This window comes from Amblyomma mixtum, chromosome 1, assembly GCF_055824585.1.
Source record: "Amblyomma mixtum isolate Tamu chromosome 1, ASM5582458v1, whole genome shotgun sequence".
Lineage (NCBI taxonomy): Eukaryota > Metazoa > Arthropoda > Arachnida > Ixodida > Ixodidae > Amblyomma > Amblyomma mixtum.
Window position 1 is genome coordinate 176,119,858 of NC_143012.1, and position 13,227 is coordinate 176,133,084.

At 48.2% G+C, this 13,227-nt stretch overlaps 1 non-coding gene and 1 pseudogene across 1 annotated transcript; both read left to right on the forward strand.

Annotated features, from left to right (window-relative positions):
• Window positions 1-8,338: 8,338 nt before the first annotated feature.
• LOC149369989 (uncharacterized) lies at window positions 8,339-9,673 on the forward strand (annotated as a pseudogene).
• Window positions 9,674-12,423: 2,750 nt separating this feature from the next.
• Window positions 12,424-12,496, forward strand: TRNAK-CUU (transfer RNA lysine (anticodon CUU)). The gene has a single exon. It is a non-coding gene; the product is annotated as a tRNA-Lys (tRNA).
• Window positions 12,497-13,227: the final 731 nt, after the last annotated feature.

Consider the following 13,227-nt stretch of genomic DNA (forward strand, 5'->3'; position numbering starts at 1 on the left):
AGACGAAGCAAGCAGTGCAACAGAGACGACAGGAAACAGCGCCGACGAGGAACCACCATCAAAAGCGGCATCGACCAGACGGCCGAGTTACAAGCCGCGCCCCAACATACCGGCCGACACAAGATCGGCCGGGAAATCGCCGCCGTAGGCACTGAAGACCTGTGGAACTAGAATGGTGAGCTTTCGAGGGGCTGAGTGGACTTTGTGCGGACAGAGCCGAGCTAGTTTCTTTGCTACTGTGTGTCGGTGTCGCAATGGGAGCAGTCATCCAAACCCAGTGAGTCCCTATTTAAATATGCCGGCAGGGGCGACATCATACGATTCGGTCTTTAAACTAAATCATGGATTCTAACAACAAAACAGCGCTACGCATTGCCACTTTAAACGTAAGAGGGTTGGGAGCAAAAAAGAGACAATACCAGCTTAATAGGCTCCTTTTAGAAAAAGAACTAGACATAGCAGCCGTGCAAGAGACTAAAGTCGAAAGCGTGGAACAAACGCATCATATGGTGGCTCCCTTCCTATTGCGTTACAATGTTTGTGTCAGCCATGCTGTTGGCACATCGGGAGGGTGTGTTCTTTTTATTCTAAATGATTTAGCAGTTTCCGCTGAATCTGTTGTTGCTTGTGAAAATGGTCGTTTCCTGGTTGTAGATTTTTCCTTTTAGCTATCCAACTGGAGAGCAGTGTGTATATGCACCGAAAGTTGAAGCTGATCGTGTAGCCTTTTTTGATAGCCTTGTGCCGTACATTTCATGTGACAAGAGTGTAGTAATACTATTCGGAGACTTCAACTGTGTCTGTCGTACTGCTGACAGAGTTAAAAATCCGCCTATTAGGAACAACAGTGCCTCCTTGCTCAACCAGATCGTACAAGAATGCAATTTAGAAGATGAGGGAGCAGCTCTCACAGATGGTACGCGGCCACTGTTTACGCATTTGCAGAATGAAAGTCATGCCAGACATGACAGAATATATGTTTCAGTCGAGTTTTTGCCGCTGTGTACGAAATATGAGGTCATACCAGTTCAATTTAGTTACCATTGCGTAATAATTGTAATGATAGCAACAAAGCCGAAAAAACCAAGATTCAATTGGAATCAGTGGAAGTTCAATGAAAAGCTTCTCGAAGATGACGAATTCATTAAATACGTTGATAGGGAAATAAAAAAATGTTATTGAAGCTAATTCGGCAAATGCTGCAGCCGAGTGGGAGGAATTCAAGCAACGTGTAAAGATGAAAGCAATTGAAAGAAGCTGCATAAATAGGTGTAATCAAAACATGGAAAAAAACAACTTCACGAGCGAATTGAATTTCCCTTTTGCAGTGAAAGTGGTTAGCCAGGAAGACATATGAACGAAATAAGAGCTGTGAAAAACTGCTTACAACAGATCTACACAGATAAGTATAAAGCGGCAGTGATAAGAGCTCGAGCTCAAAAGCTATGGGCGGGGGAAACGCCCACGAAAGGCGCCCTATCTGACGAAAAAAGATATGCTTCTCAAAAAGAAATCAAACAGATATGATATCAGGATGGGGTGATAACAGACAGCAGAACCATACAGCAAGCATTTGTTGAATATTTTAGTGAGTTGTTAGGACAGGAAAGAAACGTTGAAGGAGAGTTTTAAGCTGACTTTTTACTGCTTATGCCAACGCTTGATGAGGAGACAAAAGCACGACTTGAAGAACCGATTACAGTCAGTGAGACTGAAAGCGCCATTGCAGGCTTACAGTCCGGAAAAGCACCTGGACCGGATGGGTTAACTGCAGGTTTTTACAAAGCCTTTAGAGCATCGCTGGCCCTTTTACATTGTGTAATATCAGAAGCGTATGATAAGCAAAGAGTGCCGCTGTCCTTTGGCACATCGCACATTACTCTAAATCCTAAAACTGATGATCCTGAACAACGCCTGTTAGTGGGGTCCTATCGCCCAATTAGCCTCACCCACGTAGCCTACAAAATATTCACCAAGGTACTAGCAAACAGACTACAGAAAGTGATTACTCTTTTTACAGGCCCGCACCAAACTTGTGGCATCAAAGGCCGCACGATAAATACTAACATTCATGTTGCCCGTAGTGTTCTGGAGTGTTGCGATGCTTTTGAAGGTCGTGTTGCTATGCTGCAACTCGATCTAGCAAAGGCTTTTGATCGAGTGTCGCACGAAGTTTTGTTTTGCGACCTTGAGCACACCAATGTGGGCCGAGTGATACTGGATGGATGGTGTTAAGATGTAATACGCATCTTGTACGACGCGTGTCATCGTAAATGGCAATCTTACCGAGAGAGTGAATGAGCACTCATCGGTGAGACAAGGTTGGCCGCTATCACCGCTGCTATTTGGGCTGTACCTTGAACCAATGTGTTTAGCTCTGCTTCAAAGTGATAGGGTGGTTGGGTTTAAGCTTCAGGACGCTCATGTTAAGGTCCTGGTCCTAGCTGATGCGGATGACATCGCTGTTTTCTGTTCAGATAAAGATAGTATACGTGAAGTTGTTACTATTGTAGGGAAATACTGCAAACAGACTGGGTGCCAAATTAACTGGGAAAAAAGTTCAGACTTTTGGCACGGGCACTGGGACAACAGGCCGGAATACTTCGCTCTGATGAAGTGGTCGCTATTGCCTACAAAGTACCTCGGTGTCCCCCTGTGCTGTTACCGAGACACTAAGCGGTACTGGACAGAAGAAACAAATCGAGTGCGTGAAAAAGCGGAAGGATGGCAGGGCAGAGATTTATCTATATTTTCGCGAGCTAGTATCTGTAATCTTTTTCTAGTTTCCAAAATATGGTATATCACGAATGTTTTGTCTGTGTCACGTACGTGTCAATATCCAGAAAGTTCATCATGTTTTTGCTGTTTTTATTTGGACTTCTACTTGGGAAAGAATGAGCCGCACAAATTTGTTTCGACCTCTCCGAAGCGGAGGCTTGGGCCTCGTTCATTTGTTTCTACGCCGAATAGTATCGCGGTTTCTATATCTTCGAGACCAGCATGACCCATTTTTGCGAACTGTTTTGCAAGTGAGGATGCTTAAATGTTAACCCAGTTCATTGTATCATCCTGCACAGAAGCAGGTACAGCAATCACTGGCTACCTACGCGAGACGGTATGTGCGTTTAGAATGTTGAGTGTCCGATTTTCGATGGAATATCTTTCTTCCGTTTCAAGACGTCAACTGTATGCAGACCCCCTTGATATCATGTTACCTGTGCCTGTGTACCGTTCTGTGTACTATGGAGGTCCTGGAAGCGACGTTTTAAAGAGAGTAAGGCGGGTGCCAGTTAAAGCAGCGGCGAAATCCTTTTTCTTCAAATTACATACTGGGACACTTCCAGTGAAAACTTGGCTTGAGAAAAAAGGAATATTTGTCCTGTGGACAACGAATTGTCTTCTGTGCAAGAAGCCAGAGACAATTGAACATGTTTTCATAGACTGTTGGGACCCAATATTTTGTTGAGGTTTTGCGGGGTCGCAGCGGAGCACCAGACAGAGACGACCAGCGTGGCAGGCTTCTAGTTCCGGACTGCCCGTGCCGGGCGTGCGCGCCCAGCACGCGCTGTTCATCTTTATTTTCCTCTAGCGCGGGAACGCCGATCTCAGCGCCGGCGCTTTATAGCGTCGCCGGGCGCTACAGGGCCCCCCGCCTAGACGGAACGTCGAAATGTGGACTCGGTGGAAGAGAGGAGGGATTGAGTGTCCAGTAAGTTCATGTCAGGGTCCGGGAAGAGCCGTCGGGTGGAGGGCGCGGATTCAGGTGGACGAGCCTGGCTGCTGCGCAATGGGCGAATGATGCAGGGTGCCGAGCTGACAAAGCATATTAGGGCAATGGAGGCCATGGTGGGGCCGTCACCGACTGTAGTGCTGCCCGCTGGCACAAGTGTCATTGGTGCTGGACCGTTGCAGCTGATGTCGGCGGGAAGCTGGCACACAGAGTACGCCGTCACAAGCAAGGGAGTGGTCGAAACGGCTCCGTGGACAGATGTGGTCTTTAGCGTGGTGTCGTGTCGCTGCTGTAGCGCCAGCTTCAAGTCGTCCAAATAGGTGGAAATGGCTGGCTTACATGGCTCAGGTGCCCCTGATGTAGGGCGCGAGAAGTGCGGTCCGGCCACTAGGGTTGGCACAGGTGTGACCGACGAGACAACGGTGACAGCTGTGGTGATGACGGAGGAAGTTGCTGGGTTCAATTCCAGGTGCTGGGGTAAAGCGGGAGTGGCCGTCCGGAGCGACTGGCCAGTGCTGATGCGCGTGTGGGCATGGTCGGGCTTGAGAGCAAGCGCTGACACTGGGTCAGGAACTGTTTCAGGCAAAGTAGGGCTGGAGGCGATCGCCGTGCTTGTTACTGCTGTCATCGGGTTGGCTTTCTCATCCTGCTCCTGATGACGAGTAGTGCTCTGCGGACCTTCTGAGGGGCTGGGAGTGTGACAAGCAGGCTTGGTCGTTGTCGAGGGCTCTTTAGCATCAGCGGGCGACGGCTTCAACCTCACAGAAGAGGCCTGCAGAGCTGTTGGCGGTAGTGACGAGGTAGATGGAGATGCCGGAAGCCTCGGCACGGCTGCTGCCGCAGAGTCGTCTTTGGCTGCAGGAGGCTCTGGCGACAACGCCACTGAAGCGCAAAGAGGCAGGGCCAGAGACGCGGGTACGATAGTAGTGGGAGAAGGACGCGAGGCGAAGCTCGTGCGGATCCCACCTGGTGTGGCGTCGAGAGAGACAGCCGGGCTGGAGACGCTGGACGGGAGGGGCGGCGATGCGGCGAGGGGCTGCTGAGGCGGGCCGGGTTCTGATGAAGGCTGCGTGGGCGCGAGCGAGGCCGGTCCAGGGACAGAGGCTGGCGGCGGCGAAAACGGGTCCGCTGCGTCGTAGAGCGGCGGCGGAACGTAGTAGGCGCCGAAGTCCGCCAAGACGGCCGCACGCAGCTCATCGTATGGCCGGCCGCCGAAAGCAGAGTAGGTGAGCCGACGCAGGAGGTCGGCCGGGAGGATGTCACAAAGGACTTCGTGTTTGAACGGCTGGATGGTGATGCCGTTCAGGTACATCGAAGCCTCCAGTTGGGCGAACCACCCGCCGACGCCTGCAGGCCGGAACGCCGGGAGCGGCGGGTCGAAACTTGGGTGCTGCCAGTAAGCCATGCTGGAACGCCACTGCGATAGAAGGCACGGTTCGCCAGGTCACCACTGTTGAGGTTTTGCGGGGTCGCAGCGGAGCACCAGACAGAGACGACCAGCGTGGCAGGCGTCTAGTTCCGGACTGCCCGTGCCGGGCGTGCGCGCCCAGCACGCGCTGTTCTTTATTTTCCTCTAGCGCGGGAACGCCGATCTCAGCGCCGGCGCTTTATAGCGTCGCCGGGCGCTACAATTTCATTGGGATGTTGTTCAAAGAACGATAAAAAAGGAACTCCCAATAGATCCCTATGGCATCCGATTTCTACCTGTCGACAACAAAGAAGTACCGTAGGATATGATAATGCTCCTTGCCCTCCATAGTTTATGGAAGACCAGAATGCAGGTACGGCACGCAGACGTCAATGCACGTCCCGTCCGAGAAAACTTCATTGAGACCGTAACGTATATAAGAGATTAAGCAAACAAGGAAGGGAAATGAGGGGCTCGTTGTAAATATGACAGAAGCCAACAGCCACAGAAACCAAGGGGCACAGGGGATTTTTCTTGACTGTTCAGAAAATCCCCTGTGCCCCTTGGTTTCTGTGGCTGTTGGCTTCTGTCGTATATAAGAGATGTATACCGAGCCCAATATAATCCACCGGATTGGCTGAATGTACTTGACGATTTGGTTACTATGAAACAATTTTAAACCACACGTGTCAGCCAAAGTACTGGCGGCACTTTTATCATTGTTTTCTTTATGATCTGTATTGTTGTTCTGAGCCTGGCAATAAAGAAAAAAAAAAGCGTCGGTGGTTCAGTGGCAGAATACTCGCCTGCCACGCGGGTGGCCCGGGTTCGATTCCCGGCCGACACATTTCTTTACTTTTGCCGGCTTACTCATCGAGCTACGCTATAAAGCGATGGGCAGTATGCGAACAGAACATCGGCGTCGGTGGTTCAGTTGATATGTGTATGCCAGTGCCATTGTATCGTGCAGTATATCCACATGGAGGGGGTAAAGATGTTTTGAAGAGGGTAAAGCGGATGCCGGTTAGGCCGTCTGTGAAAAGCTTCTTTTTTTTTCAAATACAGACTGCGACGCTCCCGGTCAAGCCGTGGCTCGAGCAAAAAGTCATCTTCGTCCCGTGGTCTGTAAACTGTTTGCACTGTAGAAGACCAGAGACCATCGACCACATTTTTCTTGAGTGTTCAGACGCGGTTTTTCTATGGGACATTCTGCAACTCACCATAAAAAAGGGCTTGCCAGTCACGCCGTACGGCCGCCGCTTTCTCCCTACCGCTAATGAAGCAGGGGTTCCGTATGATATGATTGTGACCCTGTGCCTCCATGGCATATGGCGCACTAGGATGGCTGCGCATCATGCCGACCTGAACCCAAGGCCTGCCAGAGAGTACTTCATTGAAAGTGTTGTTTTCATACGCGAAGTGTGCAAAGCAAGCAGTGAGCAGCCAGACTGACTGCTGCTGTTAGACGCTGTTGTCAATTTGAAGCGCTTTTAAACACCGGCGCATGCCAAAGAACGGCAAGCGCCTTTTAAATTCTTCGATTTGTGTATGTATAAACATGTATTGTTGCTGGCCGCAGAACAGGCAATAAAGAACAAAAAAAGCGTCGGTGGTTCAGTGGTAGAATACTCGCCTGCCACGCGGGTGGCCCAGGTTTGATTTCCGGCCGATGGATTGCTTTACTTTTGCCGGCTTACTCACCGAGCTACGCTATAAAGCGATGGGCAGTATATGCGAATGGAACATCGACGTCGGTGGTTCAGTGGCTTACATATCTGTCGCCCTTGTGCCAATATGTACCCATTACACTGTGAAACATGTATCATTATGTGAGCATAGTCTGGTTATGTTTACACTAGGTGCAAAACAAAAGAATTCGCGCCTTAACTGGCATCTTTGGAAGATGAATAAAAAAACTTCTCGAAGACGAGACCTTCTTTAGTAAGACACAAGGTAGCATAAGAGAAGAACTGACAAGTGGGGCTAATAGTTTTGTTTACGCGTGGGAGTGTTCCAAAGAAAGCGTTAAGATAGGCGCAATCGAACACAGTACTGCAAAACAATACAAAATAAAACAGGCAGGGAAGCAATTACAATGCCAGCTGGATCTGTTACTAAGTCAAGAATGTGGGCAGCCGGGACTGCGCAGTAAATAAATCAGAGAAGCTCGGAGGCAGCTGGAAGTGCTAGACAATGATAAATACAAGGAACAGTTATACGGGCACGGGCAGAAAAGCATTGGGTTAGCGAAATATCAACGAAGCGGGCACTAGCGGACGAAAAGAGCTAGGCAGCGAAAAATGATATCCAAGAGATCAGATTCGAAAATTCCCTCACCCACAAGGAAATGATTAAACGGGGGTTCGTTGAATACTACGGTGAATTATTTGGGTGTAGCAAAAAACTGGCGGAGGGTTTTGAAAGCTCGTTTTTGTAGCTCATGCCAAAACTCGATGATGAAAGAAAATCAATTATAGAGGTGCCAATTAGGGTCCAAGAAATTGAAAAAGCCATAGATGACCTTAGTCCGGGCAAGACGCCTGGTCCGGACGGTTTGAGTGCGGCTTTCTATAAGCGGTTCCGAGAAGAAGTGGCAGAGGCGCTACACACCGTTTTAATGGAGGCGTACGAAAAGAAAGTGCTGCCGCCGTCTTTCCGACAAGCCCTCATAGTCCTAATTCCAGAGTAATGATCGCGAGAAGCAGCAGTCGGCTTCGTCTTTCAGACCTGTAACGTTAACGAATGTGGATTATAAAATCTTTATGAAGGTGCTAGCCAGGAGATTGCAAACTGTCAACAAGGATATAGTGGGACCAAGTCAGACTTGTGGCATCAAAGGAAGCACAATAACTGCTAACATTCATATTATGAGGAGCATTTTAGAGTGTTGCGACGTTTTCTCAAGAGGGGCAGCAGTGTTACAGGTTTATCTGGAAAAAGCTTTCGATCGCGCCCATTACGACACACGTTTCACCTTATTAGATTATGTAAACTTGGGCTCAGTGATTTCGGATGGTGTCAGAATGGCATATAAGGGGTGTTTCGCAAATATTGTAGTAAACAAACAACTCACTGCCTGTATCGAAATCCATTCCTCTGTAAGGCAAGGGTGCCCCTTATCCCCCTTGCTATTTGCCATCTATCTGGAGCCGTTTTGCTTGCAAGTGCTGTAGAATAAAAGGGTTAGAGGCTTCCAGCTAATGTCAACAAAAGTGAAGGCGCTGTCATGCGCTGATGATATTGCTATTATTTGCGAAGACAAAGAAAGTGTCAAAGAGGCCCTGAACGATGCCACATCATACTGCCGATGTACCGGCAGTGTTATAGACTGGACGAAATGCCTGGGTTTCTGGCAGGGGGCGTGGGAAGACACTCCTTCCTTATTTGAAAATCTTGAGTGGTTAGACGCGCCTACAAAATACCTAGGCGTTCCACTTCAGCACTAGAAGGACACGACACAGTATTGGCAAGAAGAAAGCGAGCAGGTCCGTTTGAAAACAACAAAATGGGGTGGCAGGGATTTTTACATTTTTGCTCGCGTTAGAGTGTGTAACCCTTTCATTGTCGCAAAAGTATGGTACGTGCTGTAGGCGATGTTTATGACAAGAATGTGTGTTCAGAAGCTGCACAGAGTGTTAGCTGTGTTTGTGTGGGGATCAACCTGGGAGCGCACGAGCCACACAAACTTGTTTCGCTCAGTGCAGAACGGTGGGTTTGGTCTTGTGCATTTGTTCCTAGGGCAAGTTGTCTCGAGACACGTGTTCCTGCGTGACCAAAATGATCCCTTTTTGAGGACAGTGATGCAGGTGCGACTGCAAAACTCTTTACCCGAATTTCTGGTGTGTGCGCGCGGGTTTCATCGTGGAGGTGTGCATGGGTATTTGCGTGAAGTCGTTGGAGCTTTTCCAATACTGAAAGCGCGTTTCTCGATGCAGTATCTTAGTGGGGTGAAAGGTAGGTGGCTGTAGATGGACCTCTCAGATATGAAGTTACCAGTGCCAATTTATCGCATAATGAATGGTGACGGTCAGGGTGAGGATGTTCTTCAAAGGGTTAAGAACATGGGCGTGCGACCATCGGTGAAAACTTTCTTTTTCCACTTACATAGTGGCACACTCCCCGTGATACCATGGTTGGAGGAGAAAGGGATATATGTTCCATGGTCCACAACCTGTATGATATGCCGCAAGCCTGAAACTGTAGACCATATGTTCTTGGACTGTTGGGATGCGGTCTTTCTGTGGGACATCCTGCAAAGGACGTTAAAGAAAGACCTTCCAGTAGCGCCGTATGGCATCCGTTTTTTGCCAGTTGACAACGAAGATGGTGTACCGTATGATCTGTTCATGCTGTTAGTACTGCATGGTGTATGGAAGACACGAATGGGTGTCAATCACGCAGATGAAAATGTGCGACCTGCTAGGGAATATTTTGTTGAGAGTATTGCTTACCTGAGAGATATGTACAAGGAACAAGCCGACAAACCCGAATGGTATACTATTCTGAATGAACTTGTTGCCCTGAAATGGTTTTAACCTATGAGTGCTGTCGATGTTCAGATAGCACCTTTTAATGTATTGTATTTGATTTTTCTCTCTAGTGGGCAATAAAGAAAAAAAAAGTCGGTGGTTCAGTGGTAGGATACTAGCCTGCCACGCGGGTGACTTGGGTTCGATTCCCGGCCGACGCACTGTTTTACTTTGCGGCACTGGTTTTGGAAGAGTGAGGGTATAAACGTTTATTTAATTTTTCTCGTCACACGGCCACCACGCCATAGCTTTCGCTCAGGTTCAGCAGTAGTTGAACGGCGTCGTTTTATTTAAGAGCGTTAGCTCTTATTCATCACGTTTCTCGGTTTCATGGAGTCTGCTACCACCTTCCTTAGGCGTGAAATTTTCCAAGTCCGAGGAATTCAAGATGGCTCCCATAGTAATTCGATATAGCAACCCAATTGGTGATTGATTGATGGCGTCATTAGTATACCGAATTGATGATTGGTGACGTCCCTGATTTTGTGATGTCTTAATTAACTATTCACATGCCTATGTTTAATCACTTTTAACTCAGTAATTAATGAGGCTTCATAAAACGAATTAGATTTTTGGAATCCTCCATATCAGTAGAACAGGTTAGACATCAAAATTAACTAATGAATTTAATATTCACTTATGATTATGCTTATGTTTAATTGCTTATAATTAACTAACCGACAACGTCATGGTCTAACTAAGGAATATTCTTAAAGGGCTCGATTAGTAGGACATATTAGACACCTGTATTGCCTAATTAGGTTAATATTTACTTATGGTTGGGCTTAACACGGCGGCCATGTAGTCAACACTCAGCCGCTCACAATTTTAAACATCATGGCGACCGGGCACTACCGCCTTGAGCCAAGGAAAAATGACGCTCCAAAATGTCGAAAAACTTTTTTTGTCTAAAGTGGTCAAAAATATCCGACCTCAAGGTGGTAGACGCCTGCTCGCCGTAAGGTATGAAAAAGTAGCCCAATCACGTGGCAATACATCACATGGACGACATATGGGCTACTGAACAGCTAACGCTCGTTACTTTAACGTCTTTCCAGACGGTGACGGCATTTTTTTTGCATTTAGCCTCCTTCACAACGCGACCACCGTGTGGCTGGGTTTGAACCCGGGTACTAGGCTCAGAGCCGAGGACGCTAACCACTGAACCAGAACTTAAATTCTTGTATTCAAATGTGCCCCACGGGGGCAGTAGTAAATGTTCATTGTGCAATCAAATTAATATTATTAACTTTTATTAATACCCTGTCGGGGCACCAATTAACGAGTGTTTTTATTTCCCTGTCGCTGCCGGAGTACCCAGCTCAACTGTAGTAAGCTAGTACGGACTGCTTTTAATTTAATGCGTTGCCATTAAAACAGTGCCGCGACGGAAACCCGTCTGTCGGCTTGTGCACAGCTTTACTGAAAGAGTAGATGATGTGGCGCACGCAGCACGCTGCAATGCAGCCCCGCATGTTATCATTCGGCAAACGTGGCTCCTCCGTGGCGCTCGGCCACGGGCAGACACGTGTCGCGCGTTCCAAGAGTGGCGTTGTGTTTTGTGCGGTGTATAACTAATGCGTTACTGTTGCATGAATCCCTTTGATTGCACTTCACTCTTTTTGAATTTGGTGGAATTACAATGAAACATGGGATATATTCCAGTCGTGTAGCGGGGGGCTGGAAGGCCATCATTCTTAATCCGGCCGTGGATGCAGGAAAGCGCTGTCCTTAGTGGGACTCTCCTCCAGAGATCGCCAAACGGCCCAGCTTCCTGGCAACTCGGCGTGCGTCCTTGGCCGGCTCAGCCACGGCGACCGTTGGGCGAGGAGGAACCCGAATGAGGAAGAGATCCCCATAGAGGCGCGACGGATGCAACGAAGACGAGGGTGATGAGATCCAGGCGCCGTGAAGAAAAGTAAACCACGGCACTGCCGAAGCGCCGCGGACAGCCGAAGCAAGATGAGCGGAGTGGAGTGAACGAAGCCTTGAGCTGCCGAACAAACAACCAGCTCTCCTAAAACCAGCGGTGAGCGGACGCCCCAGGTTCACCTTGCAGCAGAGCAATAAATAATGATTTCCCGGGTTACCGTTCTGTTGGCTCAGTTCTCATCGCTCCATGAGGGCCCCCTAGATTACTATTAGGTGGCGTTGTGACAAACTCCCTGCAGGCGGGAATGTCACAGCCCTCTACACCATCGTTGTTTTTCGGATTTTATAAAATTCTGGGGGAAACAATCTCCCTATACCTTCAGCTTGTCGCATGATAATCTTATGCTTATGCGCAAGTAATCGCTACGCGACACAACACAAAACAAAACAATGCTGCACAGCACAACACCCATTCGCTTGTTCTATATCATATACTGCTGTACGAACCAAAAGACAGTTATTCGCTGCTTCTCAAATTTTTTTGGGCTGTTCCCGCATTCACGCGACTCTCTGTGCGGGTCCTCGCATTTCCTGCTGCGTTCGATGGCACAGCGCCACTTTCGCTACGACCTGCCAAGCGCAGCAGACGGCTTGAAGAACGTGAGGAGAAAACGGGGGGGGGGGGGGGGGGGGGGGGGCGAGAGGCAACCCTTCGCACAGCTTCCCACCCTCTCAGGACGGCAGAGATGCCAGGTCGGCGGCCGCGACGCGCCCACCTTCTCCTCGTCAACGACACCTGTTATCACTCTTTCTCAATTCTCCTCGAAACCTTTACTTTTTGCTCCCATTCTTCCCATGATTGTTTTACAAGCGCCGAACTCGTCGCCCGGCTAGCTCAGTCGGTAGAGCATGAGACTCTTAATCTCAGGGTCGTGGGTTCGAGCCCCACGTTGGGCGCTGATTTTTTTTTTATGGTCCTTGATTTTTTTGCGACGCGTGTTGTGTTGCGTTGGGTTTAATGGCAAATAAGCAACTAAGGCCATCATGCGCCAAACATAAGCTTTGTGTGCATTGCGGGAAGAAACTAAAGTTATTTCACACTTTTTTCAGAACCTTCGTTCCTTAAGAGGTTTAAAAAAGTTGAAAATTTCAACAAGTGCTTTTTACCCCAGGAGTAACCTAGGGTACAATGGGATGTGTTACGCATAAAGTTGTTGAAAATGCTTTTGTCTTAGTCGTTCGAGCTTAGTGCAGGAACATAAAATGTGGTTTAAGGTTAGCACTTCTCCGTTAGGATGAAGTTATGTTTAAGGTGTGTGGGGTTGGGGCTATTGGAAGACGACACAGAATCACTTCTTTGTAACGTTCCTGGAGAGTGCACGACTTCCTTTGATCTAAAAGGGACTTTACCAAGTTTACAAGTGTACACAACAACAACACGCTGTGGTTGCTGTACAACTTGTACAACAAGTGTACAAGTGTACAAATAACAAGTGTAGTTTATTATTTACTGTGGTGTTCCATGCGGACTGCCATTTTCTCTTAATTTCTGATGTACTAGGTTAATGCAGTCCTTAAAGGGAATATTTACTTTTTGAATCTGCTTGTCTTTGCTTGAACTGCGCAAAAGTCTGCTCTCTTGTTGACTTTTATTCGGACATGACTCGGTACCCAGCAGAGTTTTGTTT